The 25,526-nt window shown below is 45.4% G+C and overlaps 1 protein-coding gene and 1 non-coding gene across 2 annotated transcripts in view; both read right to left on the bottom strand.

Annotated features, from left to right (window-relative positions):
* Nucleotides 1–25,526, bottom strand: part of RUNX2 (RUNX family transcription factor 2) — a 347,192-nt gene that overhangs the window by 22,949 nt on the left and 298,717 nt on the right. The gene's annotated exons all lie outside the window — the stretch shown is intronic.
* Nucleotides 1,137–1,241, bottom strand: LOC129039689 (U6 spliceosomal RNA). Its single transcript, XR_008503408.2, has one exon. It is a non-coding gene; the product is annotated as a U6 spliceosomal RNA (small nuclear RNA).

Here is a 25,526-nt window from a genome sequence, read left to right as displayed (position 1 = left end):
TTCAGCCTTGAGGCAGACTTTGAAACTCTTTGCTTCTTCCTTTCCCACCATGCACGCTTGTCTACTTATGAGCTTGCTTAGAAATTCCAGGCACCAACTTTGAAACAAACCAGGCAGAGAGACCCAGCTCAGGATCCTCCCACTCAAGAAGAGTTAGGAACAGTGAGCTCCCCACTGCTGGGCTGAAGTCAGTATGATGCGAATCAGACCTCCCCACAAGCCATTACTGAGATGGCCACAGAGCAAACACACGGACCTGCACCCCTTTTCACTACTCCTGCCTATTTCCACACCTTTTCCTTCCTAAAACCCTTCCCTCGGCCTAAAAAGTTGGAATGATCTTCCAAAGGCATGAGCTTGGCCATACCCCAACCACCAGCATTTTCATAAAGTTGCTTTCCTTTCTCCACACCTCCCTTCTTCTGTTCTCTACCTCTGAGCGGCAAGCAGTCCGACTTCAGCCAGTTACAAAATGGGGCCCAGAGTCTCATTCCCTCTGCGCTCTGCCCTCAGCTAATGGACCCTGAACAGATTAGAGGAACCCCCTTCCACTGACCCTGCACCTCCCTGGCATCACTGCAAGGGACGGAGTGTCCCCAGAGGAGGAGGGAGCACTGACGCTTGGCTGTCTGGCCCCACACAGGGACCAAACAGCTACTGCCATCCCCACACCACCCTCACCCGAGAATTCTCAGTCAGGGACCCACTTCTCTGCTCCCCACAGACTGGAAGAACACAGTGAGGGAAGGCTAAAGTGGGCCTGAGCCTGGGGACAGGACAGAACCAGGCAGCCTTCCTTCTGCAGGTGGGCTGTTTTTTTTTTTTTTGTAATCTTTCATTTTTTTGTGCACATAGTAGGTATATATATTTATGGGTTCCATAAAATACTTCGATAGAGGAATGTGATGCATAATAACCATATCAAGGAAAATGGGGTATCCCTCCCCTCAAGTGTTTATCCTTTGTGCTACATGTAATCCAATTATGTACTTTTAGTTATTTTTAAAAGTACAATTAAATTATTATTGACTATAGTCACCCTATTGTACTATCAAATACAGGTCTCGTTCATTCTTTCAATTTTTTTTTTGTACCCATTAACCATCCTCACTTTCCCCCCACCCCGCCTCCCCCTAAAATTTATGGAAGGCTTCACAAATTTGCATGTCATTCTTGCATAGGGGCCATAGTAATCTTCTCTGTATCCTTCCAATTTTAGTATATGTGTTGCCGAAGCAAGCGCCCTGGGCCCTCTTTGTGTCTCATTCCTTACTCTTCCTCACCTGCTTCTCCCCAACCCCAACATTCACTCTTTTCCCCTCTTCTCCTACTGGTCTCCACTCCCACCCTCAGCCTCCCCTAGATCCTTACCCCCAGCAACCTACTCTCTTCTTTTTTAAATTTAATTCTATTTTTAATTGATACATAATAATTATGTATATTCATGGGATACATGATGATGTTTTGATACGTATAATATATTGACCAGATCAGGGTAATGAACATATCCATCTTCCCAAACATTTACCATTTCCGTGTGTTGGGAATATTCAATATCCTCCTCCTAGCTATTTGAAACTATATGACTGTTAACTACAGTGGTACAGAACACTGGAACTTATTTCTTTTATCTAGCTGTAATTTTGGATCCTTTAACAAATCTCTCCCCATACCTTCCTCTCAAGGCTGGTTGGTTATCTGGGGGTATGGGGAGCTGTGTGTTGCCTCTTCAACAAGAGGAGAGTAGGGACTGTGTCTCATACAATGATACAGTCCCCTCCCTAAATGTTTTACTCACCCCTGCAGAAACAAAAACCAAACCAGAGAAGCATTTCACTTTTAAAAGGGGGTTTCCTAGAGGCTGTTTCCTAGGGTCTATGTAAATTCGGTCCCATGATAGACATGCTAGAACATTCTGAGCTGAACACAGTTAAATGGTTTCCTTCCCTTAGGAATTCTGAGGACCTTAACATGATAAAGAGCATGATAAACATCCAAGAGAGAGAGGCAGAATGTAGAGTTTTCCAAATTTATTTGAAACTCCCCTTTTCTAAGAAATATTTTGAGAGGCAAGGCAAACATCCCCTTGCCCAATGCTGCAGGAGATGCCAGCTCCTCCAAGGCTGGCTCCACTCTGGAATTATGGACAGTGCCCAGCATAGGATCCTGGATAGGCCACCCCTTCACAGAGACCAGCACCTCTGCCCTCCTTCAAGCCAGAAAAGCAGAATTGGCCTCATCTTCCAGAAACTTCAACTGTCACTTTGACAAGTGGAGGACTTGCATTACTCTGAGACTTTATTCTGGGGAGTTTCAGCCATGGACTAACAAAGAGACACCCAAAGCTACTCCTCTCACAATAAGGCCCCTCAGTTGTTCACCCACAGCAGCACCTGCATTAGCACAACAAAAGTATTTCAAAGTCTAAAATCTACAGACTCAGCACCTTGGCCTGTGGCTACTTAATTACAGCCCTTCCCCTCCTGCTGCCTGCTTTCTTGGACCTGCTCTCACTTCTTCCAAGCCCCTCAGTAATTGACTGTCACCTCCTGGCTCCCTGGGGGTTCAGCTTGGTGGTCCATGTGACAGGGCCCTTATCAAGAAGTCTCCAAACTGCCCTATGGCCTGGACACGTGCCCATGGACCAATTTTGTTTCCTTCAAATCAGGGAAAGGAGAGGGGAGTCTTCTTGCTTCCTGAGAGTGTTGGCGATGCCTGACAGCATGAGGGGAGGAGAAGGGAGACTGTCCCAGCCAAGCCAAGGACAGGGTGGGGTATTCCCACAGGGCACCAACAGCATGGAAGCATCAAGAAACAGGGCACACCCTGTGCAAAAGATGTTTAAGCCTACAGCCATTGCCCTGCTGCGGCCAGAGTGTATACTCCCATCATTTCCTCCCATTTCCCATTGGCATTGTCCCTACAAAGAGGGGTAAGAATTACGTGAGATTTGGGCAGGTGATATCCCCTGGACAACCATCAGGGCTGCTAAGAATCACAACCAGCACTGCAGGCCCACTCATGTTTCTTCCTCTGCAAAGGCGTGAATACCTGGGGTTGGGGGAGCAGCTGGGAAAGCACAGCTTGGGGGACACCGACACTCTGAAGGTGCAAGTCATGCTGCAACTGGGAGCCTCAGTGTGTTCATCTGCAGCACGAGCACAAGGGCTCCCCATCCCACCCACAGTGTGTCTGCCAGGGGCCTCTGGGAGCTCTGGGGGCAGGAGTGTGAGAGAGCTGAGTACTAGTCCCTCCACCATTTCCTAAAACTTCCCATTCCTGCCACTCAGCATCTCTTCCCTATGAAGATCAAAACCTCACTCTCCCTGTCTGCCAACATATGCAGGTACAGGAGACCAAAGGTCCCACCTCATTCGATTCCAGCTGCAGATGTCATGGTGAGAGCCCCCTGAGCTGCCTCACCTTGGACGATGAACAGTGTGAATCACAGCAAAGACAGCCTAAGCCCCTCTCTTGCCACAAACCCCGCCCTGACTACGCCTGAGAGTCTCCTCACCGCTCACCTCTGCAAAGAGCTTCTTGAGAAGCTCTGGAAGACTGTGGCAGAGCAAGTGTGTTACTTTTAACCTGTCAAGATTTTAGCCCAGGTGACCATACCTCTATCTTCCTTACAGGGTCTTCTAGAGTAAGACAGCAGAACAAGGGTCGGAGGACTGGTGGGAGAAGGCGAGGAAGGAGGAGGGAACAGCATGGGGACACTTCTGCCTCTTCACTCCTCTCTGGTCATGGCCAGTGCTGCTGCTTATAGGCACTCTGAAGCTGGTTCCCAGCATAATCAAATTGAAGCCAAAGGTCAGGAGATGCCTTTGCCAGACAGGAGAGCCCTCCAGAGGACCCAGTACTGCCAAAATGCTCAGGATACACACTTCCGGTTACTACGTTGCTGCCCTTTGCCTTCCTGGCTGTTGCTCACGTCTTCACCAGCCTAATCTCAGGCTTCAGGAATCCTAGACGGAGTCCCAGCCCTTCACATGCCGCTCTGTCTGGAGGGACCCGACTATGATCTCTACTCCTAAGCCCGATGCTGCCTGCTTCCTTTCCCTGAAGGCACAGCTCAGTGCTGGAGGCAGCACAAGGAAGAAGACTCTGGGAGAACCCCAGTCTGTGATGTGGGAAAGAAAGGACACAGTATCCAAGGACAATAGAGAATGGCAGATACAGAGAAGGGGAGGGAAAGGAGGACAAGGGAAGGAAGAGAGGAAAGGAGGGGAGAGGAGAGGAGAGGAGGGGAGGGGATAGGACTGGAGGGGAGAGGAGAGGAAGGGAGAGGGGGGAGGGGAAAGAAGGGAAAAGGAGAGGAGGGGAGAGGGGGAGAGGAAGGGAGAGGAGGGGGGGAGGGAAGGGGAGAGACGAGTGGAAGGCAATGGAGGAAAGAGAGGAGGGGAGGGGATGGGAGGGAGAAGGGGAGGGAAAGGGAGAGAGGAGCAGAGAATGGAGGGGAGGGGAGGAGAGGGAAGAGAAAAGAGGAAGGGAGGAGAGGGGAAAGAGAAGGGGAGAGAGAAGGGGAAGGGAAGGGAGGGGAGAGGAGGGGAGAGAGAAGGGGAGGGGAGGGGAGAGAAGAGGGAAGAGAGGAGGGGAGGGAAGAGAAGAGAGGAGAGAGAAAGGGAAGGGAGAGAGGAGGGGAAGGGAGGGAAGAGGAGGGGGGAGAGGAAGGGAGAGAGGAGCGGCGGGGAGGGGAGGGGAGAGAGGAAGGGAGAGGAGGGGAGGGGAGGGAGGAGAGAAGGGGAGGGGAGAGAGGAGGGGAGACAGAAGGGGAGGAGAGGGGAGAGGAGAGGAGGAGATAGAGAGGAGAAGGGGAGGAGAGGGGAGGGGAGAGAGGAAGGGAAAGGAGGGGAGAGAGGAGGGGAGACAGGAGAGAGAAAAGGGGAGGGGAGAGGAGAGAGGAGGAGAGAGGAGCTGAGGGGAAAAAAAGAAAAGAAAGGGAAGAACATGAGGCAAGAAAATCTTTAAAAATGAACTTTCTCTTCCCAGAGGGATATGAATGGGAGAGGAATGCCACAAAAAAGAGCCCATACAAGTCAATATAAATATGGTTATTTTAGGACTCGGTGGAGAATGGCTGCTGGTGGTCTCCCCCTTCTTCCTGGTGGGTCGGCGTTCATCCCAGGGAAGAAAACTGGGTCATCACAAGTCTGGCCCTGCGGCCCGACGAGGCAGCCAGCATGGAAGCGCAGTGGGCGGCCACGCGGGCGGCGGCCCGGGCCGCACCTTGAGGCGGTCAATCTGTATGTGTGAGCAGCACTTTGATATCTGGCCACGAAAGGACAAGTTCTCAAAGCCCCCATTCATGGACCCTACACACAGGAGCAGCACACAGAAAAAAAATTGTTTCCCCATCGGTCTAGAAAGGTGGGTTCCTGTTTATTAATCGAAGACCACATAAAGAATGCATGGTTACAAATGTTCCTTCTGAGGAGCACAGAAGCTGGTTAAAAAAAAAAAAAAATCCATCCGGTGATTACTTGGGACAAAAAACTGCTGCTGCGGCCCCCATGTTAGTTTTAGAAGGAAAATTCTACAAAAGTACGGGGGGCCTATTTTCACCAGGCCTCACTGAGGGCTTTCCACGGGGCCTGCTGAAACTCACCCCCTGTTAGAAGCTCTCAGACGGTGGGGTCACCAATGCCGGCCACAGCTCCCCCTCCCCACCACCCCTTCTTCCTGCACTGAGAAACACCCAAGATGATTTTTTTTAAAAGGGTCATTGGCAATTAGCTCCCTGTGGAAATCAGAGAACATTCGAAAAGAGTTCCCTTGGAAGAAGTTCAGAGAAACTCATTCTCAAGGCAAGGCTCACCCAGACCGTGAGGGTCCCACCCTCCATCTGACCACAGGCTCCGTTTCCCACCTACAGCAGGGACCGTGGAAAGGGAATTAAGGGGCAAACAGGAGATAAGATGGAGGCTTGGGTTCTCTTTTGAAGCTTAATTAAAGCAAACCGATCAGCCTTCTACTGCACATGCCGCAGACTACACAAACGGCGAACATAATCACTAACAGGGAGCCCTGTCCTCCGCAGCAGGCGGGTGGCAAGGAAGCCAGTTCAGGCTTCCAGCGCAGTAGAGAAAGCCCAACTGTGATCATTCAGTACAAATCGCACCTAGAGGCCAAGAAAACTGCTGATCTCTCCAGATAAGGGGGGAAAAGGGACGGCCAGAGGAAATGGATTCCGGGCCATCTTCATTTAATTTATTTCTGTGGCGGATCCTAACTTATTTCTAGGTGAGGGGATCAAACAGGCCTGTCACCAAATCACAGTCATCTCAAATATGCACAGACTGTACCCCATCCAGCTCCCGGACCACCAGCACGTTTTATGATTTCTTTACACTACAAATATTTGGCAGTGCTGAAATCACCCAATAAAGTCAATCCGGGGCTTCATCTGCAGTTCTGAGGCGCTCTCCAAGTGCTTGCTGGAGACTGGCCCAAAATAACCACTGCTCATCTTATTCAATATCGCAGGAAAATGTGTCCTCCTTCCCGTATCTGCCTCCCACCACCTGGGAGCACAGGGACGGTCCCGTTTGGTGTGTATTTGTTGCTTTTGCTGTTAAAGCGACTGCTGTTGTTTTCCATACACAGTCGCAGACGCGGTCAGGATGAATTGCCTGTGGGTGACAGCCAGGTCCTATGAGCAGACTACAGGGCCAGTCTTGACCCTCCGCCGACAAAGTGAGTCCAGGCCAGCCACTAAGGCGGAGGCCGCGCCTGTCACTTTGGGCAGCCACAGAGGTAGCCTCAGGGCCTGAGTCAGAAGACCAAGACTCGGAGACCTTCCATCCTGGGCCCTTCTGCCTCCTGCCCTCCACCTTCCTCCTGGGAGAATGAGGTCAGGGCAAATTTAGGGGTGGATGCCATAGGAACAGGGAGAAAAAGAGGCGTGTCTGAGACAGGAGGAAGCCACGGTTCAGGGGTGTCATCCTGAAGAGGTTGTCATTCAGAGTAAGCAAAGGGAGGGAAGAAGAGTAAGCAGCAGCCACCAACGTAACTCCACAAGGACGTCAGGCAGGCAGGCAGGCGCCATCGTCGGTGGGGCCACTGTGTGTTTCTGATCACAGAATAAGAGCTCACCCCACATTAAGACCTACACATTTCTGCATTCTCTTTCTCTTTGAACTTAGGAGTTCTTGGAGAATATAATCTGGGTTGCCCCTGAAGCCATCCTGGCTTTACTTAGAGAAGTTGGTATGATTTTCCCCTCTTCATAGAAGAGAAAACAGAGGTATGGAGAAAATGAAGTGAATCAGAGGAAGTCAGGCAGGATTCCTGAGGAGTTTCCCAGCCTCTAGACAGCAGGGGTGGGGCTCGAACACCTATCGGGAGGCCTGGAGGCATCTTCAGTTGGTTTGATGGGCATCTGTCCCCTGAAGCCTCTATGTCAGTGGGTACAGGACCTGTACCCACTATGGAACCTGATGATCAATTTTCTTCTCACTCCCACAGGCTTCCAATGCCTGACAACACCATGAAGGATGAAGTCCTGGGCAGCAGCCAAAGCTCCATGCATTCTACCCTAACCCTTCCCAGCCAGGACTGTGGACACAGCAGCCTCCATCGCCCTCACCACCACTAACCACTTCTCCAGCAATGACAGCTAGCCCTGGGCCCCAAGAAGGGAAAACGAAAATCAGCCCCGCTGTTCATCAGAAACATCCCTGAAAGACTTGACAGGGCCTGAGGCAAGGCCAACAAAAATCAGTGTTTCTCCCAAAGCCACACCATGCTGCAAAGTGACTAACAATTCTCCTTCTTTTTAGAGATTGCCTTGCCCATGACTTCTCCAGCTTTGTCTCTTTCCTCCTGCCTCAGAAGTTGCTGAGATACCCAACCTGTCCCCTCTTCATGTTGGCATGCAATTCAGAGCAGGTCCACATTTCCCCTAGTCCCTCCTTACCATCATTCAGCATGAGTTCAAAGATTATAAAATGCCCCTCCCCATTCCATCCTCCTGAGATGGGTCCCTGGGGTATGTTCTTCCTTGCTGCAGTAAGTTAACAAGCCTAACTTTATTTGACAGTAAGTACCTTCTTGGTAGTTATCCGTTGGAAAGCAAAAATATGAGCAATCCTTCTGATCACAGGGGCCTCTGCAAGCTTAGTTTCCACAAGGATGGTGCCGATGCTCTGAGATATCCACCTGGTAACCAACAACTGGTTTTCCAAAAAGACGTCACAACCCCAGCCGTGGCATCAGTGATCCATGTCTTGTATCCTCTTTTATTTCTCCTGGAGGCCACATTTCCAGTATGCAGCCAGGCTTCATGGGGAGAGAGGAGGAGAGACACCCTGAGCTCTGAAATGCAGGGAGTTGTCTTTGTGTTATTTTGCTATCTTTATTTTTGCATCGAAAGTAGCTTTATTGTTTTCTGATTTTAAAATAATAAACACTGTAAAAAGTTCAAACACCAGAAAGTATTTTTTAAAATGAAAGCTAACCTAAAGCCCACTAACCTGCTAATCATCACCAACATTTTGATAACCATCCTTTCATCTATCTCCTTATATATGTGAACATAGGTACATTTTCTATGTAAATGGGATATCACACATATTGTCTTTTAATACAGTGCACACATTTTTCTCTTCCATGATCTTTTTTTTCTCATATCCCACCTTCCCCTCTTCAATGCTCCTGCTCCAGGTAACCAATGTTACCTGAGGTGCTTCCTTCCACACTTAGCTCCTTTCTACTCTCTCCACATGCAGCAGAGCCCAGTGAAAGCCCTGCTCCCATTGAAGGCATTGATTTTAGACAATGGACCCTGATAGAGACAAGGATGGAGATCCACACATGTAATTAAGGAGTCAGAAGACCTCTAACCCATAGACACTGATGTGCTGCTATAATTATAAAGATTGTTGGTTGGTTGCTGGGCCATAACTGAGTTGCACTCAAAATATACTTGTGGGACAAACAGAGTCTCCTCCTCCTCCTCCTCCTCCTCCTTCTCCCCAAACTAAGTTGCATAATAAGGTGACAGGGGTCTGTGTTGATTTTAACACACCCCATTGCCCCATTGTCTGTGTGTGGCAGTGATTTGGACAAGATGGTATCAAACCAGGTTGTTTTCAGACTTCTTGATGGCCTCTCCTCAACACTACTGAACAGAGCTCTTCTCTGCTCCCACAGAGCGACTGTTTCCTTCCTGACTTTCTCTCATCAAATTATTTAGATCTTGATCTTCCTGACCTTCACCTGAGTAGGTTTGCCGCGCTCTGCATTGAACTTTTCATGCCTGTCCATGCATGCCAGTTGTTCACCATCTTGAGTGACATCTTCAAGACACCAAATATGATAAATGCCCACTTTGTAATATGCTGCACTCTAGAGCATGCGTTGAAAATGGATGTTATGTTAATCAAATCTATCTTTTGAAAATTCCAAAGTACACTAAAAATAAATTAGATGATAATTTTTTGTTTCTACAACAATTCCTAGCATAAGAAAGAAATAGCCTATTAATATTTGGGGCTACAAAAACACGTGATTTGTACTCCACATTTCAGGAACATATTTATTGTATTAAAGTGACAGGGGGCACATCTGGGTCCCTGTTTGCATGTGTATTTCTGCATCCAGGAGCCTGGGCCTCTGGTCTCTGGCCTTTTAAAATCTGTACCAGGTTGCCTGCCACATACCTCTCCCCTGCCTGTCACTCACCACAAGCAGCCCCTCACAGGCCAGAGCTCTGCTGTGCAAACAGGTGCCTCAGAGTTCACCCAAAAGATTTTTTTAAAAAAACAAAAGACAAAAACTTTCCACTCAGAGCAGGCAAGCTTTACTTTTTTTAAAGTAAGTGTTACTTAACAGAAGGCCTCGTAAAGCTCATAAAACACTGGAACATCTGGTAAACGGTGTCAACTTTACACGTTCTCCAGCACAGGGTACATGACTCTTGTTTCCACTGGCGTAACTCAGGGATGCAGAGCCCCGCGCTGGTGCGTCTCTGGGCTCCCTGCCCGTCCTGCTTTTCATAGGATGGTCTCAAGCCAGCAGGCCTGTCTCTACTTTCAACCAGCCCAGCAACAGACAACCAACAACCTCAGAGCCCAGATACAAGAGGCAGCAAGGGAGGCGAGGAGAGTGAAACAACCTGAGGACCCAAGGACATGACCCTGCTGTGACGGGCACACACTGCATGCTGGGAGCTGGGGGAAGCAGACTAGGATGTCGCATATGATTGGCAGCCTGCCTCTTTTGGGTGCCTTCAAAATAACATGAGAATCTGTGGTTTAAATGTTCATTCATTTATCCTAGATGTTAAACACACTGCTTTTTGCCCAGGTGGGGTGCCAGGGGTTGGGGAGGGTTACTCAAAAACATTTAAAATCAACATTTCCAAAGTCCTCTGGAAATGAGGTCATCGTTCCATCAGCAGACACGATTTTCTATACCTGTTTTTATATCCTGGCAAGTAAGGACCCCAAAGACTCCACTGTAAGACTCTGACTTCACCATGAGAAGAAAGCTTCTTTCTTCCCAGCTGGTCTCCTTCCTACCATGTGACTTTGAATCCCAGGGATAGCCACAGGAAAACATCAGAGTGACACTATCAACATTTCAAGACTCTAAGCAAATACCTCAGCGAGCAAACCATCATGTCCCCTTAGGAATCTACTGCGTTTAGGGCTCAGGATCATCCCACTCTCCCAAACACAGCAGAGACCTGGTGATGCAAGCATCCAAGGGTGAGATGAGGACCTCTAGCTGGAGGGGGACTGACTGCGTGTTTCCGGGCAAGTCCCTCAGCTGAGCTCCAATGCTTTCATCTGAAAAATTGCTCCGTCTCTCTCCCAGGATTGATGTAAGAATCAGCCAACTTAATACACACAAGTGTGGCTTATAAGGCATTCCACAAATATTACTTAGCATTATACACATATAATCGCTGACTAGTTTGTCTTTTCTGTAGTCTTCGTTAAAAAAAAATCAAACTCAGTTCTGGCTAATAAAACGTAGCAGAAAGTCTGCTGAAAGATTTCTGGGAAAGAAACGTTGCTGCTGATGAAGTATAATTATGTTAGAGAAAAGAGTTCTCTAGTATACCTCCTTCCCTGTGCTTCCAGTCTTTGAAAGTGGAGCTGCTGCAGCTATTCTGTAACCATGAGGCAACAAGCCTATGGGTGGAAATTCATTATGTTGAGGATGGCAGGGAAGAGGCAAGAAATGGCCTGGAGGCTTGATATCGCTGAACCAATGCCAGCAAATGTCTGCTTTTGGACTTCTTGTTATGTGAAAAAAACAAACCCTACTTAGGCAAGCCACTGTTGATTGGGTTTTCTGTTATTTGCAGCTGAATGCATTGTAAAGGACTTAATCCTTCCTTTATCTGTTCTCACAGGACCTTGTATTTTCCTCTGAAGAACTTATCACAGTCATAATTATTTAAGTATTAGTGTGATTATCTGCTTAATGTCTCTATCAACTAGATTTTAAGTTCTGTGAGGGTAGAAACCACATCTGTCTGGTTCACCATTGATTCCCTAGCTCCTATCTCAGTGTCCAGCATATAGTAGATGCTCAGTAAATACTGGTTGAATGAATGAATGACTGAATAAATGAATAGCTCTTATTCTAAATAGACACTAGTCAGTTCACTTCCTATTCTCAGTAGGACTAGTGTGGCAATCTCTCAAATTAGTGTGGAAGTTTTGGCAGCATGGAGGGACCTCCCTCTACCATTTCTCTCCAACACTGACTTTAATCAGCTTTTCCATGCCAGTCAAGCCACTTTCCCCTATGGAGAATAATGCCCAACACAGACCCCTTAGAAGGACCTCAGTAAATCCCGGCTGAACAGATTTTGCAACCCCCAAGAGTCATTTTCCATAAGATAAGTGCATCCTGCTTTCTAAAGACAATTTGAGTCTCTCCCTCTAAACATTAAGCCCTGACCCCAGCTTCAACAGCAGGAAGATACCTCAGTAAGCAATATCCCCCATAGCGTTACCTGATTTTGCTTCAGGAAAAAGGAAGAAAAGTCTCTTAGTGAAAACCCTTCTTTCCTCTACTGCCGCTCCCTGGGCTGTGTGTTACCACTTCTAGTCTCAGCTGGAACTAGCAACCCAAAAGCAGTCCCAGAAAAGAGAAGGAAAAAGAATTAAATCACACCACCCACGAGGGATCAGGAGTTTACAAAACACTTTCCCCGTGGTTGGCTGCAAACGCAGTGCAGAGGGTGGTCTCTTTCCCTCCATTGCCTGTCCCTTGTCCTCCCTGTGCCAGAGGGGTATATATTACCTTTTTCCTTCTGCTAAATGCCAACACACAAACTCATGGAAACGATCCATCAGCAATTCGGAGAAAGGATCTCCCACATAAAGCAGGAGGATCCTGAGTTTCAACTTCCTGTCTCCATTCACACTGTACCTTCCAAAAGGAGGGAGACTGGCTCCCTGGAAGCCATAAAGCGTAATGGTCAAGAACCAAGATTCCAGACCTGGGAACTCTGCCACTTCCTCATTATATAATCCTGGGCATTTTATCCAATCTCTATAAAAACTCATTCTCTGTTTTGGTAAAATGGGGAAATAAATGAGATAATCCATGTAAAGTGTAAGCTTGCCACATAGCAAGCCTCCAAAAACTTCACATATTTTTATCCAGGTTCAACTCAAATCACACTTACCTATGAAACCATACTCTGGGAGGTTGTTAAATGTCTTCCAAGGCATTTTCTCCTGATTGGCCGGTTCCCACCAGCCTTCTGTGTCCTGCCTATGTCTTCTCTGAGTCCATCCGCCTTTCCTAGGTTCATTCCCTCTAAAAGAGCTGCTCCAACTTGAGAGATGCCTCCCAAAAGATTGTGGAGCCCATCGTGGGGATATCTCAGTTACTGCCTTAGTTGCCCGAATCTTGCTCTCCTGTTCTTAGCCAGCCAAGTTACCTCCCCTCGGTCTGTTTTCATCATCTAAAAATCAAGGATAACCATTTCTACTTCACAGGATTGTTATAAGGTTTAAAATTAAGTATTTGTAAAACGCCAGGCACATACCGGGCACTCAAATCAGGCTTAATGTTCCTATTCACATTATTATTATTCAAGATCCAAGTTAGCATATGCCTAAGTTAAACAGAAAAAGAAGAGAGAAAAGGCAAGAGCAAAAACATTTTTTTCTTTTCTTCAAGCTGAGATGCAAGTTGGCCATCAGCTGGGGTCTGGAAAGGGAGCTGGCCAGCCACCCAGCACGCTACTGCTTCCCAGGAAGATCCTGCTTTAAAGCTGAAGCCCCACTGGGCAGGGTCCAGCGACGCTTGGCACATGACTGGCACCACCACACAAATACAGAAGACTGTCTGGTTGCAAATGCATTTACAGATTTGGATTAAAAATGAAGTCCCCGAATGGACCCACCAAGCTTATATTTTAGAAGGATTTCTTTCTCTCTCTCTCTCTCTGGAAATGTTCTGGACTCCTGAAAATAGAGGTTTATTATGGAAATGCTGACAGACCCTTAAATAGAGCACTGTATTTGCAACACTGTAATTATGCCTCCATTGAAAAGCTCCAAAGAAAACATGATTTCCTTGTGCAAATAAATCATGCATGGCTTTAAAGGCCCAGATTTGGATCATTTGAACCATAAGGAACCGTCGTCTTCCACATGTAAATGAATTATAAATAATAATGGCTTTAAAAAAGGCCCATCCCAGGGAAGTATGGACCCACTACTATGGCATTTGTAAAACTGGACCCACATCTCACTATTGTCTTACTGCATGAGTAGGCACCAGATTAGCCTTATTACAGCATTGATTTGATTGGCCTAGAAATTGTCCCTGAATAAATAAGTCATTCATATCTTCTTCCATTTATGTCCCGCACAGAACTTTCTCCCACACTCTCTTTCTTTCTCTTCCACTCTAACATATTTGCTCTGTGTGCCATTCCTCAGCAAGACGATCTGAGGTTAGACCCTGCAAATAACCACTTCAACTTGATGCAGTAGCTCACATGTGTCCAGGGGCTGCAGATCTGTTTGCACCCACAATGGAAGGTGCCACCTGCACTTCTCTATGCTCTTGACACATCTCATGGAGGGTGTGGGGCCACCAATACTTTAGAACTGTATCTTGACAGGCACTGTATGTTTGACATACAACATGTGTCTGCAGCCTCGGCAAAATGTGCTCCAGATTTCATAGCCACTGCCCCGAGCACTGGATAAGGGGCCATTATGTGAATCTGCAGCAGCTCCAAGCAGTAATCAGAGAAGCAGACCACGGTCCTGGAGGACAGGCTTTATTCTCCCATCCAGATTGTGGTTTGCTTATTTTCAAACAGTTATTGATACTTCCAAATTGCAGTCACTAAATGACAGGTTTCATTTAGATGATCATCAAAAACGAAACTAGCAGAGTTGAGGCTATAATTCTTTTTTTCTTAATAGCAAAAGAAAATCTGCATTATAACTATATAGAGCTACATGTGGTTACAAATACTTGATTATACCTACAAAAAATAAGTGTTACATGACATTTGTTTTTTTCAACAACAAAACTGTAGCTGGATTTTTTTCATACATATAATTTTCATATTTGGGGATAAGTAAACTCCTAAGAGGCTTTTTGAATTACAAATGAGAGATTAAATTAGGTTCCTTCTGATTTTCTTATCAAGTCTACTTTATTACATTCTAATTAGTTGAAATTGGGTAACAGAGAGTTGCCTGAATCTGAATGTGACACATATAAACCCAGAGGCCCTGTGGCCCAGGCTTGGTGAAGTGCTATGTTAAAAGCAATTCAACAGAAAAGATAGATAAATATAATTGAAAGCTATTTAAATCCTTTCTTGTTCTTTTTAGAAAACACCAAATCAGGAGAGGACATATATTTCATATAATAAAATAGTTTTAAAACTCTTTTTATGGACTGAATTGTGTCCTCCTAAAATCCATTTGTTGAAGCCCTAATCCCCAATGTGACTGTATTTAGAAATAGGACCTTTAAAGAGGTAATCAAGGTTAAATGAGGTCATTAGGGTCATTAGAGAGGTGGTCCTAATCCAATATGACTGTAGTCCTTGTAAGAAGTGACATCAGGTTAGCATGTACGAAGAGTAAAGGCCATGTTGGGAGACAGCCATCTGCAAGCCAAGGAGAGAGGCCTCAGGAGAAACCAATCCTCCCAACATCTTGATCTTGGACTTCCAGCCTCCAGAAGTGTGAGAAAGTAAGTTTCTGCTGTTTAAGCTACCTGCTCTGCAGCATTTTGTTATGACAATCCCAGCAGACTAATCCAACCCTCTTTAGATATCTTTCATGATTATTCTGTTACACCTATCAGTGGCTCCCCCTAAAAATCTATTTACTCCTTCCCTGTCTACGGCTGTCACACTCTCCTGAAAGCCCACTTCACGCCTGCTTTCATTTTTCTCTCCCTGCTCTCCTCTTTGGCTCAGCTCTTTATTATGTGTGTCGACTGGGCTTCTCTGGTAATTTGAGATATTTTTCTTCCTCTTTTCTTCTTTTCATCTTATCTTAACCAATATAAGAGATACTGAAAAATTAAAGGCCTTCCTCCAAAGGGGACGTGGGGAGAGAGGCTATAAGTATGTATTACAACCTGTTGTCCTTATTACACACTTCAAAATTATAATACAGAAGCAAATGGGACAAGAAAGAAATGGATGAAGGTTCAGAAAGACAGAGATACAAAGCCAGGTGCAGTGGCTCACACCTGTAATCTCAGCACTTTGGGAGGCCGAGGCAGGGGGGTCACTTGAGGCCAGGAGCTTGAGACCAGCTTGGCCAACATGGTGAAACCCCGTCTCTACTAAAAAATAGAAAAATTAGCCAAGTGTGGTAGTGCATGCCTGTAATCAGCTACTTGGGAGACTGAGGCAGGAGAATCACTTGAACTCAGGAGGTGGAGATTGCAGTGAGCCAAGATGGTGCCACTGCACTCCAGCCTGGGCAACAGAGTGAGACTCCATCTCAAAAAAAAGGACAGAGATACAAACAGCAGCACTGCCGACATGATGCCGGAAGTGCAGTAGGAAAGGCCAATTCTCTAGTTATTAAAAAAAAAAAAAAAGAAAGGGAATCTAAATGTTTGACTACAGTCATGCATTGCTTAACAGGATAAGTTCTGAGAAATGTGTCCTTAGGCAATCATGTCATCGTGTGAACATCATAGAATATACTTACACAACCTACATGGGCAAGCCTACTATACTCCTAAGCTATATGGTATAACCTATGTTCCCAGGCTACAGACCTGTGCAGCATGTTACTGTGCTGAATACTGTAGGCAATTACAACACAATGGTAAGCACTTGTGCATCTAAACAAATCTAAGCATAGAAAAGGCACAGTAAAAATATAGTATAATAGAGAAAAAAATGGTACACCTGTATAGAGCAGCTCTATTATAATCTTAGGGAACCACAGTTGTATATGTGGTCCACCGCTGATGGTAATTTATAACAATGCATGTCTGTAATATGTTTGCCACCCTGAAAAATTGGCTAAAAGTTTTGACATCCTGTCCACCTGGTCAGAAATGAATGTGAAGGTAAACAAGAAATGGTGTATTCAATTCTCAGCAGGCTCTCCTCTAGGGGAAAGCGGACAGCTAAGTAAACCTCATTTGGCCTAAGAGAAGAGAAAGGAGGGAGAAAGAGGGAAACCGGAAATCCTCCACAGAACAAGTACAATTTTATAAGCATCAGTAGAAGGTCTGATTTTTGTTTTGGAATGGGCTTGTTTATAGTTGACAAGCAAAATATTTAGAAATGTAATGGGAAGAAAAGGTCACCACCAACTCCAACAAATTCTACTATTAGTCAGCAAAATGCCACCAGTCTGGATTCAGGCATCTGTGTACAATTATAACAGCATTCACAATGCACTCTTCACCTTCAAAGCCCTTTCCCCAGCATTAACGAATCAATTCTCACAACAGCTTTGTCAGGGAGGTGTGATTATATCTGTGTGGGAGAGAGAGGCTGGGGTGGCCCAAAGAGGTTCTCTTTTCCCTAAGCCTGAGAGAGATACATCCTGGAGATGCAAATTCTTGGCAGTGTCTGGTCAGCTAGGGCCCTCCCAGATCTCCAAGGGCTGTAGATCTCCTGGCTTCCCCTGAGTGCAGGAGCCATCCAGAGAGGAGGTCACCAGCTTTACTGCTGCCAATCACCAAGAAGTGAAAGACATACCTCCCTCTCTCAGGAGTGATGAAAGCTCATTTCTGTATCCAAACAGGCATCTCTCCTCCAACCATTAGTTTTCCGAGCTCTCTTGCAACATATGCTGGCTTTGTCCTGGGTTGACTTAGCTAAACTGTAACTAGAATTCTCAGAATCCTCTTCCTTGTATAGTTCTAAGTTAGGGTTGGCTACAAGAAACTTTAGAGTGGGATCTGGGAGGTGAAAGTGAAGTAGCCTCCATTATGCTGGGAAGGAGGTATGGGGCTCCAGGCATCTTTTTAGCTTAAATTGCTGCTACAGGTCCACTGCCCATCTGTTGGAAGACAGCAGAGCTGGTCCTGTGGCTCTTTCAGATCCTACAAGATTTCTTCCTTCAGCTTCTCTGGGTCCTGAACCAGGCATGTGCCCAGTTCTATGGAGAAGGACACCTGCTTCTGCAAACCAGCTGCTTTGTCAAGGTGGTGAGTGCTATGGTCTGAATGTTGGTGTCTCCTGACAAATTCATAGGTTGAAAGTTAATCTTCGATGTGATGGTGGGAAAAGGAGAGGCCTGTGGAGAAGTGCTTATGTCCTCACAAATATAATTAGTGCCCTTATTCAAAAGATTAAAGGGAGCACATGAGGACACAACTAGAAGGCACTACCCGTGAAGCAAAACACAACCCCTCACCAGACACCAAACCTACTAGTGCCTTGATCTGGAGTGTCCCAGCCTCCAGAACTCAAAGAAATACATTTCTGTTGTTTATAAATTACCCAACATAAGATGTTTTGTTAGAGCAGCTTGAATGGACTAAGGCAATGAGTGACACACGTGAGTTCCAGTTTGTCTTCAAGGCTTCGTGCTGGTGCATTCCAGTTTATCTCTGGCCATTTCCACTTCATATCCAACCTTTTCTTTCAAATTGATGATCCTATGGACCTGCAATGGCCGCAGGCCCATCACCAGATGAGGCAACAGCCTTCCATCGACTTCCTCACCAGCTTCCACTGTGTAAAACATAATCCCTACAGAAAAGCCCTCATTCATCTTGTCCCTCTTAGTGGTTCAGCTTTCTTGATCAAATTCTAACTGACACAGGGCATTTGACTACTTATGTGAACACAGAATCTCCAAACAGAATGGGTCCCCAACCAGGAGTCTACCCCCGGAAGCCTACAAGGCATGTAAAATATCATCCGTGGTTTCAGTGAGCCTCTCAGTTTCCCCCATTTCTCTCCTATAGATCTGCTTGGCCTTATTTCCTGTGAACTAGGACTTAGCAGACCTGTGAATCTGAATTCTAACCCAACAGCACATGTCCAGTCCTCTCTTATCCCTCCTGCTCACCTCCATCCCACTGGTGAGGGCAAATGAAGAAGCAAAGACTGGACAAACAAAGTGCACCCAGCCTGTCCCCTTACTGGTCAAGTGTTTATTTAATGAGTAGCTGCCTAAAAGGTGTTCCATTCATATAAGTTTCAGTCTCAAGTGTGAGGCTAGTTTGGGGATTTAGTGGCTTCGGTAAGAAATCTGAATATTTTCCAAGGCCAAATATGGAAGAAAGAGGAGAATAGTTCAGTATAACCTTCCCAAGGGGCCACCATTTATCCAAGCAGAGTGCACCCATGTTCCCTCAACTTCACACCGTACAGGAGAGTCAGCAGGAGTGTTGGGGATGGATGAGTGGATGCTGTGCTGGACATCTGCAAACAAGCTCTAAGATCCAGACTCTGCCATTTCCCAGCTCTTCTCTATATTCAAAGAAGGATGACCTCTATAAACTACCAAGGTTCCCCACTGCTTCCTGCTTGGTTTGGCCAATGAGAAACATGGGCAGGATATTTGAGAATGGGCAGAAAAGAGAAGCCAGGTTTTCACACCCCTCCCCTACTAGGGGCTGAGACTTCTCTATCCAAGACACTACCAGTTGGATTCCCCCCAGAACCAGCTTTCAGCAGGTAGCTCAGGCTCTTGGCTCAGGTAATACCTTTGTTCCTCCAGCCCTAGGGAAAATAGGAGTTTTCAGCAATTGCTAATCTTGGGGTTGCCTTGCCTTACCCTGGTTGCTCTTTCAACTCTTCTAAAAACCTTTGTAACTAATTTCCCATATTAAATTTCCTCTATTAAATTATTCTGCATGGGTTTTGTTTTTTCTGGAGAGACACTGGCTGATACATATGCTTTCAACTCTAGGGATTAGAATTTGCCAAAACTGATGCCCTTCCAAGATTTTTAAGTTCCCTAGGCTAGCATCATTTTTTTCCATTGCTTGTAGACGACAATACACAAAGTGTTGCTGAAGAGGAAAACTGAATGGTAATTCAGCACCCAGTCTTTGTGTGGAGGGTGGGGGTAGAAGACAAGGAAAATTGACTCAGGTTTTCCCCTAACTCAGTAAAAGTAGGTATATACTAGAGGGGTTTCTCATGTCATAGTAATGGGTTTCTACTCATCCTTTCCACACTGTCTTACCCAAACTTCACTTCTTTCATATATTCACCAGCATATATTAAGCATCTGCTAGGCCCTGGGGATATGAAATGGACAAATTCTACTTACATCAAGGAACTTCTAATCTAGTGGACAAGTGTGATCATGTGCATGTCCTTTCTAGGATCAGCCCTTGCCATTAGAACCTGTAGTACTGACGTAGAATTATCCATTCCAATCAAAACAGCCAGATAATTCCTCACAGACCAGAATCTTTCCAGCAACTTCAGTAGAGGTATTCACAAACAAAAGCACATCCCTTCAAAGTCATCCTCACAGCAATCCTCATCACTAGGGTCCTTCATATAAGAAGGCAGCAAACATGCACTCCCACAAAGGAGACCATATTCTCCCTCTTCAAGTTCAGATTCCAGTCTCTTCCAGATTTGGACATTCTGGTCATTCATATCATTGCCATGTGTGATCTGACCACATATTAGTCCAATCTACTAAATCTTCGAGGGTTGTCTTGGCCTACATGTTCGAAAGATCTCTTTATCTTCCCTTTTCCTACTCCAAGCAAGACACTGACCCTGCTACTCTTCAAGGTTTCTTCAGATCATGCTTCCACCTCTTCCTTCTTAATCAGTTTTGTATCTTTCCTCAGCACTTGGTAGATTCTGGCAAGTAGAAGGCATTCAGTGTTTGTTGAATGAATGAATGTACAGAAGCAAGGATGATGAATTTGGGATGAGAAGCAATCAATGATGTGTTAACTAAGGGTTGTCTACAAAGCACTGGTTTGGAAATCTTGCTTTAAGTGCAGTACCATGCTCATCTGTGATCATCATTGGAGTCATATGCCAAAAATAAGACTTTCAAGGAATAATACTGAAGGCTTATCCCCAGGCACAGACCAGCACCCATGTGTACAGAGGAAGGCTGGCTGCTATACATGGACCTGCAAGAGTAGTTTTGTCCCAAGATTCAGCCAGTATTGGAAAATCAAGATTTCTAAGGAAATGTTTGAGCCATCCATTTCTCAGATTCCCCCCACAAATTTGGCTCGGTATGGATCCAATATTTTAAAATCCTCCACTGGCATTTCCAGTTGCAGAAAATGTGGATCATAACAAACTGCAGCAGACAGCTTCTTCATTTTCCTTTGCGGGAGCGGCCTGCAAACCCAACACCCACAGGCAAAGTCCTATGCAGTGTCAATTAGAGACCACAGGAGAGTGTCTGTTAGTGGCTGTAAGACTTTCCCTCTTCCCGGACCTCAAACCTTAGAATCTGGCTCATTAAAGATAGACAGTAGGCTCCCTGGAGCCCCAGACCTTTCCCCAGCCTACTAGAAATAACCAAGAAGCCAGAGGTGACTCAGCTCCTACTTAGACCCAGACTGACTTTTCTACCAGCCAGTGCTGTTGTTTCAAGGTCCAGTCTTGACAGAAGCCACCCACACCCCAACCTATGAGTAGCTCTTCCCCAGGAAAAAAAAAAAACAAAACAAAACATAAACCAATAGAAACCCTGAAGATTAGGTAGCAGATTTGCAATGACTTGGGCGCCATGTAGAATTAACACAGAATGCCTCATGCCATAAGATGAAGTCACAGCACCCAAAGATGAGCCAAAGGATGGCCTCCACGTCTCCCTACATTGCTGAGGCGAGTGGCAAAGGCCTGCCCACTCTCTGCTTTCTGGGCAGGAAGTCTTACATGGCTCTTGCATTCCATCCAAAAGACAAAAGATGGGGTGGATTTCTCTGAACCCTCGCCAGGTCACACTGAGGTGGGTGTTGGGTCTTTTGAAACTGTCAGAATGAGTATGCTTCTGATTATGGGGTTCCCAAGACTCTGAGCCAGCTTTTTTTTTTTTGTAAGCACATACATTTTCTTTCTGGACCACAGCCACGTTGCTCTGGCTATGTTAATCCCCACAAGTAGTCACAGTGCTTCCCAGGGCATCCAGGGAGTTGCTTGTTTTAGGGAAATCCTGTTAGTTTGAACTCTGTTCAAGAATGTGCCCAGTGTGCTTCAGCCCAGGAGCAAAGTGGATTTGGCCTGGAGAGTTAAAAGCACTTGGGTCCTTGGGGGTAGGGGACAGAAATGATCTGTGAGCCTGTAAGCCTGGAGGAAGAGTATGCAGATCCAAGGGTCAGATAACTCAGCCCTGCAATGTTCTGACCTACAAACTTGAAGATTAACTGGCTACTGGAAGATTCTCTGCATGCCCTGATTAGCGAAGGGTCAGTGTACGTTGATGTGATGAGAGCAATTGCGAAGCGAGATTGTCCTGGTCACTCCACCTCTTGTTTTAGGGCCTTCCTCTTCCAGTAGGTTCTCTGGGCTCTTGTCTGTCTAAAAGACCCACGACTTAACACAGTGCCTTTGCTGGTAATGAAATATGCTGCACTTTCCAGATGTTTACCTCTTATTTTCCCTACTCATCAAAGCTTGCCTGTCCTGTGTGTCTACACTGATAATAGGAGATGATAATTACTCCCTGTTAATGTGTTTTCCAGGATAATCCTTAAAAATAACTGGAGCAGGCCACTTTCTATAGGCTGGGAATTTAAAAGAGCCTCTTACATCCCAAAAACTCTCCACCTCTGACTCAAGGCCACTTCGAGGTTTACCATCAAGAGTGACTCATTTGGCTTAAAGTTTTTGTTGTATGTCAAAAAGCGAATCGAAGAGGCAGTATAATCTAGAGGACAGAACATGAGACTGAGAATCAGGGGCCTCAGTCCTCCTACTGGTTCTGTGGTAGCTAGCTGTGTGATCTCAGGCAGTCACTTCAACTCTCTGGTTTGTAATGTGCCAGGCGTCCCCAAAGGTCAGAGCAACGGCAATTTACTGAATCAATCAAGTTACACAGCCCCAAAGATTGCCTGTAGAGGGTACTTCTAAATAGTCGGTGATCAGATATGTTCCTGCCATAGACTAGCCTGCTCACAAGTTGCCACCTTATGATCACTCATATGTGTGCACTCATCAGATTCCCTCCTGAGACTGGGTTTTATTTTGTAGGCAGAAGAAGAGAGGAAAAAAAGAAAAAGGGAGGGAGGGACAGAGAGAGAAAATGAGCCAAAACATAAAAGGTGCCATCCAGAAAAGGGAAAGAAAGTAGAAAGGGAAGGCAAAGGCACTGGCGCTGAGGAGAAAATGGGCCTTCTTGCAAAACATACTTCCCTTTCTTACAACCCAGCTAAGATACACACAGCGCCCGTGGCCCAGTAGCTAATCAAGCTAATGGAGAATGTTTCAAATTTAAATCCAGACTCTACCTCTCATTCTAGGAAAGTTATCTAGGCTTTCTAGGCCTTGATTTCCTACCCTATAAAAGGAAGTTAATATTAGAACCTACCTCAGTGGGTTACTCGGAGGACTAAAAGGAATAAAGCATGTTAAGCTCTCCCCTAATAATGCAGAACTTTTCCCCACTAAAGACTCACTCTATGTAAGCTATTTTTATTATTAGGGAGGAACACAGATTACCTGAACTCCAGGAGGTGTCTACAGGGGCAAGTATTCTTCAAATAGGAAGACAAGGATGGTGCGGGTTGCAAGGCTTCTGAAGTCACAGCATGTAAAATGGGAAAATTAGCTCTGCTGAATGAGCTACACTAAGGAAATGCCTAAGGCCTCCTTATAAACCCAGGTAATCCATAGACACCAAGCTATTAGTGCTCAGAGTGCATCCCCGGCCAAACGCCTGGTCAAACATCATATTTGGTTGGTGCAAAAGTAATTGCGGTTTTCGCCATTAAAAGTAACGTCGAAAACCGCAATTACTTTTGCACCAACCTAATAGCATGGGACTGAACCTACATGTGTGATATGTTCCCTATGATGCATTTTAAAATTTTGTGGTTCATCACCAATGGTAATTTTTAGTTAAGAATGGATAGGCTGAGCATGGTGGCTCACGCCAGTAATCCCAGCACTTTGGGAGGCTGAGGTGGGTGCATCACTTGAGGTCAGGAGTTCCAGACCAGCCTGGCCAACATGGTGAAATCCCGTCTCTACTAAAAATACAAAAATTAGCCAGGTGAGGTGTTGGGCACCTTTAATCCCAGCTACTGGGGAGGCTGAGGCAGGAGAATCACTTGCACCTGGGAGGTGGAGTTTGCAGTGAGCCAGATGGTGCCACTGCACTCCACCCTGAGTGACAGAGCAAGACTCCATCTCAAAAAAAAAAAAAAAAAAGAACAGATAGATCAAAGATCAAAGTTAAAAAGTTAAAGTATCATCTAGAATAAGATCAGCTGAAGCCTGAGGATACAGCTATGCTCAGAGGGAATGAATCAGGATGGAGGATGGGTTGAGTGGGTGGGTTTTCTTCTTAAGCCATAACTTGAGATTCTTATCACAATGATAATAATGGGGGCTCTCAGCTAGGGCAACTTACTAAACTACTAGGGCTTAAAGAAGTTTGTGTGAAAGAGAAATGATCTAACAAAACATGTTTTTTGAATTATTCCATAGAGTTCTTTTCTGAAGAACTAATTTTAAAAAATCCGAAGTCCTTACAATGGCTTCAATGTTCTATATGATCTAACCCCTTCCGTGACCTCATCTCCCGACACTCTTCCCCTGCTCCTCCTCAATCACTGCCAAGCTCACTCTCTCTTTAACTTGCCTTATCCTGTTTCCAGAAAATTCTCCCCAGATATCCACATGACTTGCCCTTTCACTCCATTTAGGTCTCTGTCCAAATGTCACCTCATCTGAGAACCCTTCCTAACCATACTATTCACAAGAAAACCCTAACAATCTTTTCCTCTTACCCTGTTTTATTTTCTTCATAGCACATAGTACCATCTGAAACTCTAATAATAGAACTTACATACTAATAATGGCACTTTAGTACCACCTTACATCCTGATGCACTTAGTACCACATAGCACTTAGTACCACCTTACATGCTAATAATAGCACTTAGTACCACCTTACATGTTGATGCACCTATTACCACATAGCATTTAGTACCATGTGCTGATTGGGGACATTTTACATTTTCTTATGTTCATCTTAGTATCCACATACTAAGTGCCTGGTACATGGTAGACACCCAAAAACTATTTCTTGAATTAATGAATGAATGAAATTGTTGAGTGGATGGATGAATGAGTGAGTGGGGATGCAGTTAAGTGGCACAACCATTAAGCTAATGTTGGCTCCAGAATGTGACTCTCTTAGAGAAAGCTGTGTGGTAGTATTCCTACATGTTTTGTTTTATGAAAGAAAGCATAAAATAGAAGATTTGCCCATGACTTTAATCCATTTTGTGTTCTTATTTGGTTCTAAAAATATAAATCCCCCTTTCAATTCATTGCTTTGTGTAGAAGAGCCCTGGATCCAGTTGAGAAGAGCTGGATTCAATCCTGATTCAGTCATTTCCAGGTACATGATCTTGGATGAGACATGTGACTGGCCTGAATCTGAATTTCCTCATTGGTAAAATGAAGCTAAAATAACTTCTTTCTCAAAGGCTGTTGAGAATTACATGAGATGCTATATACAAAGGCACTTGGAATTGTAAAATATGATGTAAATGTGGATGGTAGATGGTAATGCTTTCTTACAAAATATGGAAAGTGTTCTCCTTTCAAAAAGTAGATACTTGATGAATTAGAAGGAAGTAGAGACTGCAGTCAGGACTATCTCTAGGGCATTATTTTTTGAAACTGTGGGACTTTACCTCTTAGTGTGTCATAAAATCAATTTGATTTAAAACCAATTATTTTTGGCCGGGTGCAGTGGCTCACGCCTGTAATCCTAACACTTTGGGAGGCCGAGGCAGGCGGACCACGAGTTCAGGAGATCAAGACCATCCTGGCCAACATGGGGAAACCCTGTCTCTACTAAAATAATTAGCCAGGCATGGTGGCATGTTCCTATAGTCCCAGCTACTTGGGAGGCTGAGGCAGGG

The sequence above is a fragment of the Pongo pygmaeus genome, chromosome 5 (genome assembly GCF_028885625.2).
Source record: "Pongo pygmaeus isolate AG05252 chromosome 5, NHGRI_mPonPyg2-v2.0_pri, whole genome shotgun sequence".
NCBI lineage: Eukaryota > Metazoa > Chordata > Mammalia > Primates > Hominidae > Pongo > Pongo pygmaeus.
The sequence above is the reverse complement of the archived record's forward strand: the minus strand, read 5'-3'. Positions and strand labels throughout refer to the sequence as shown.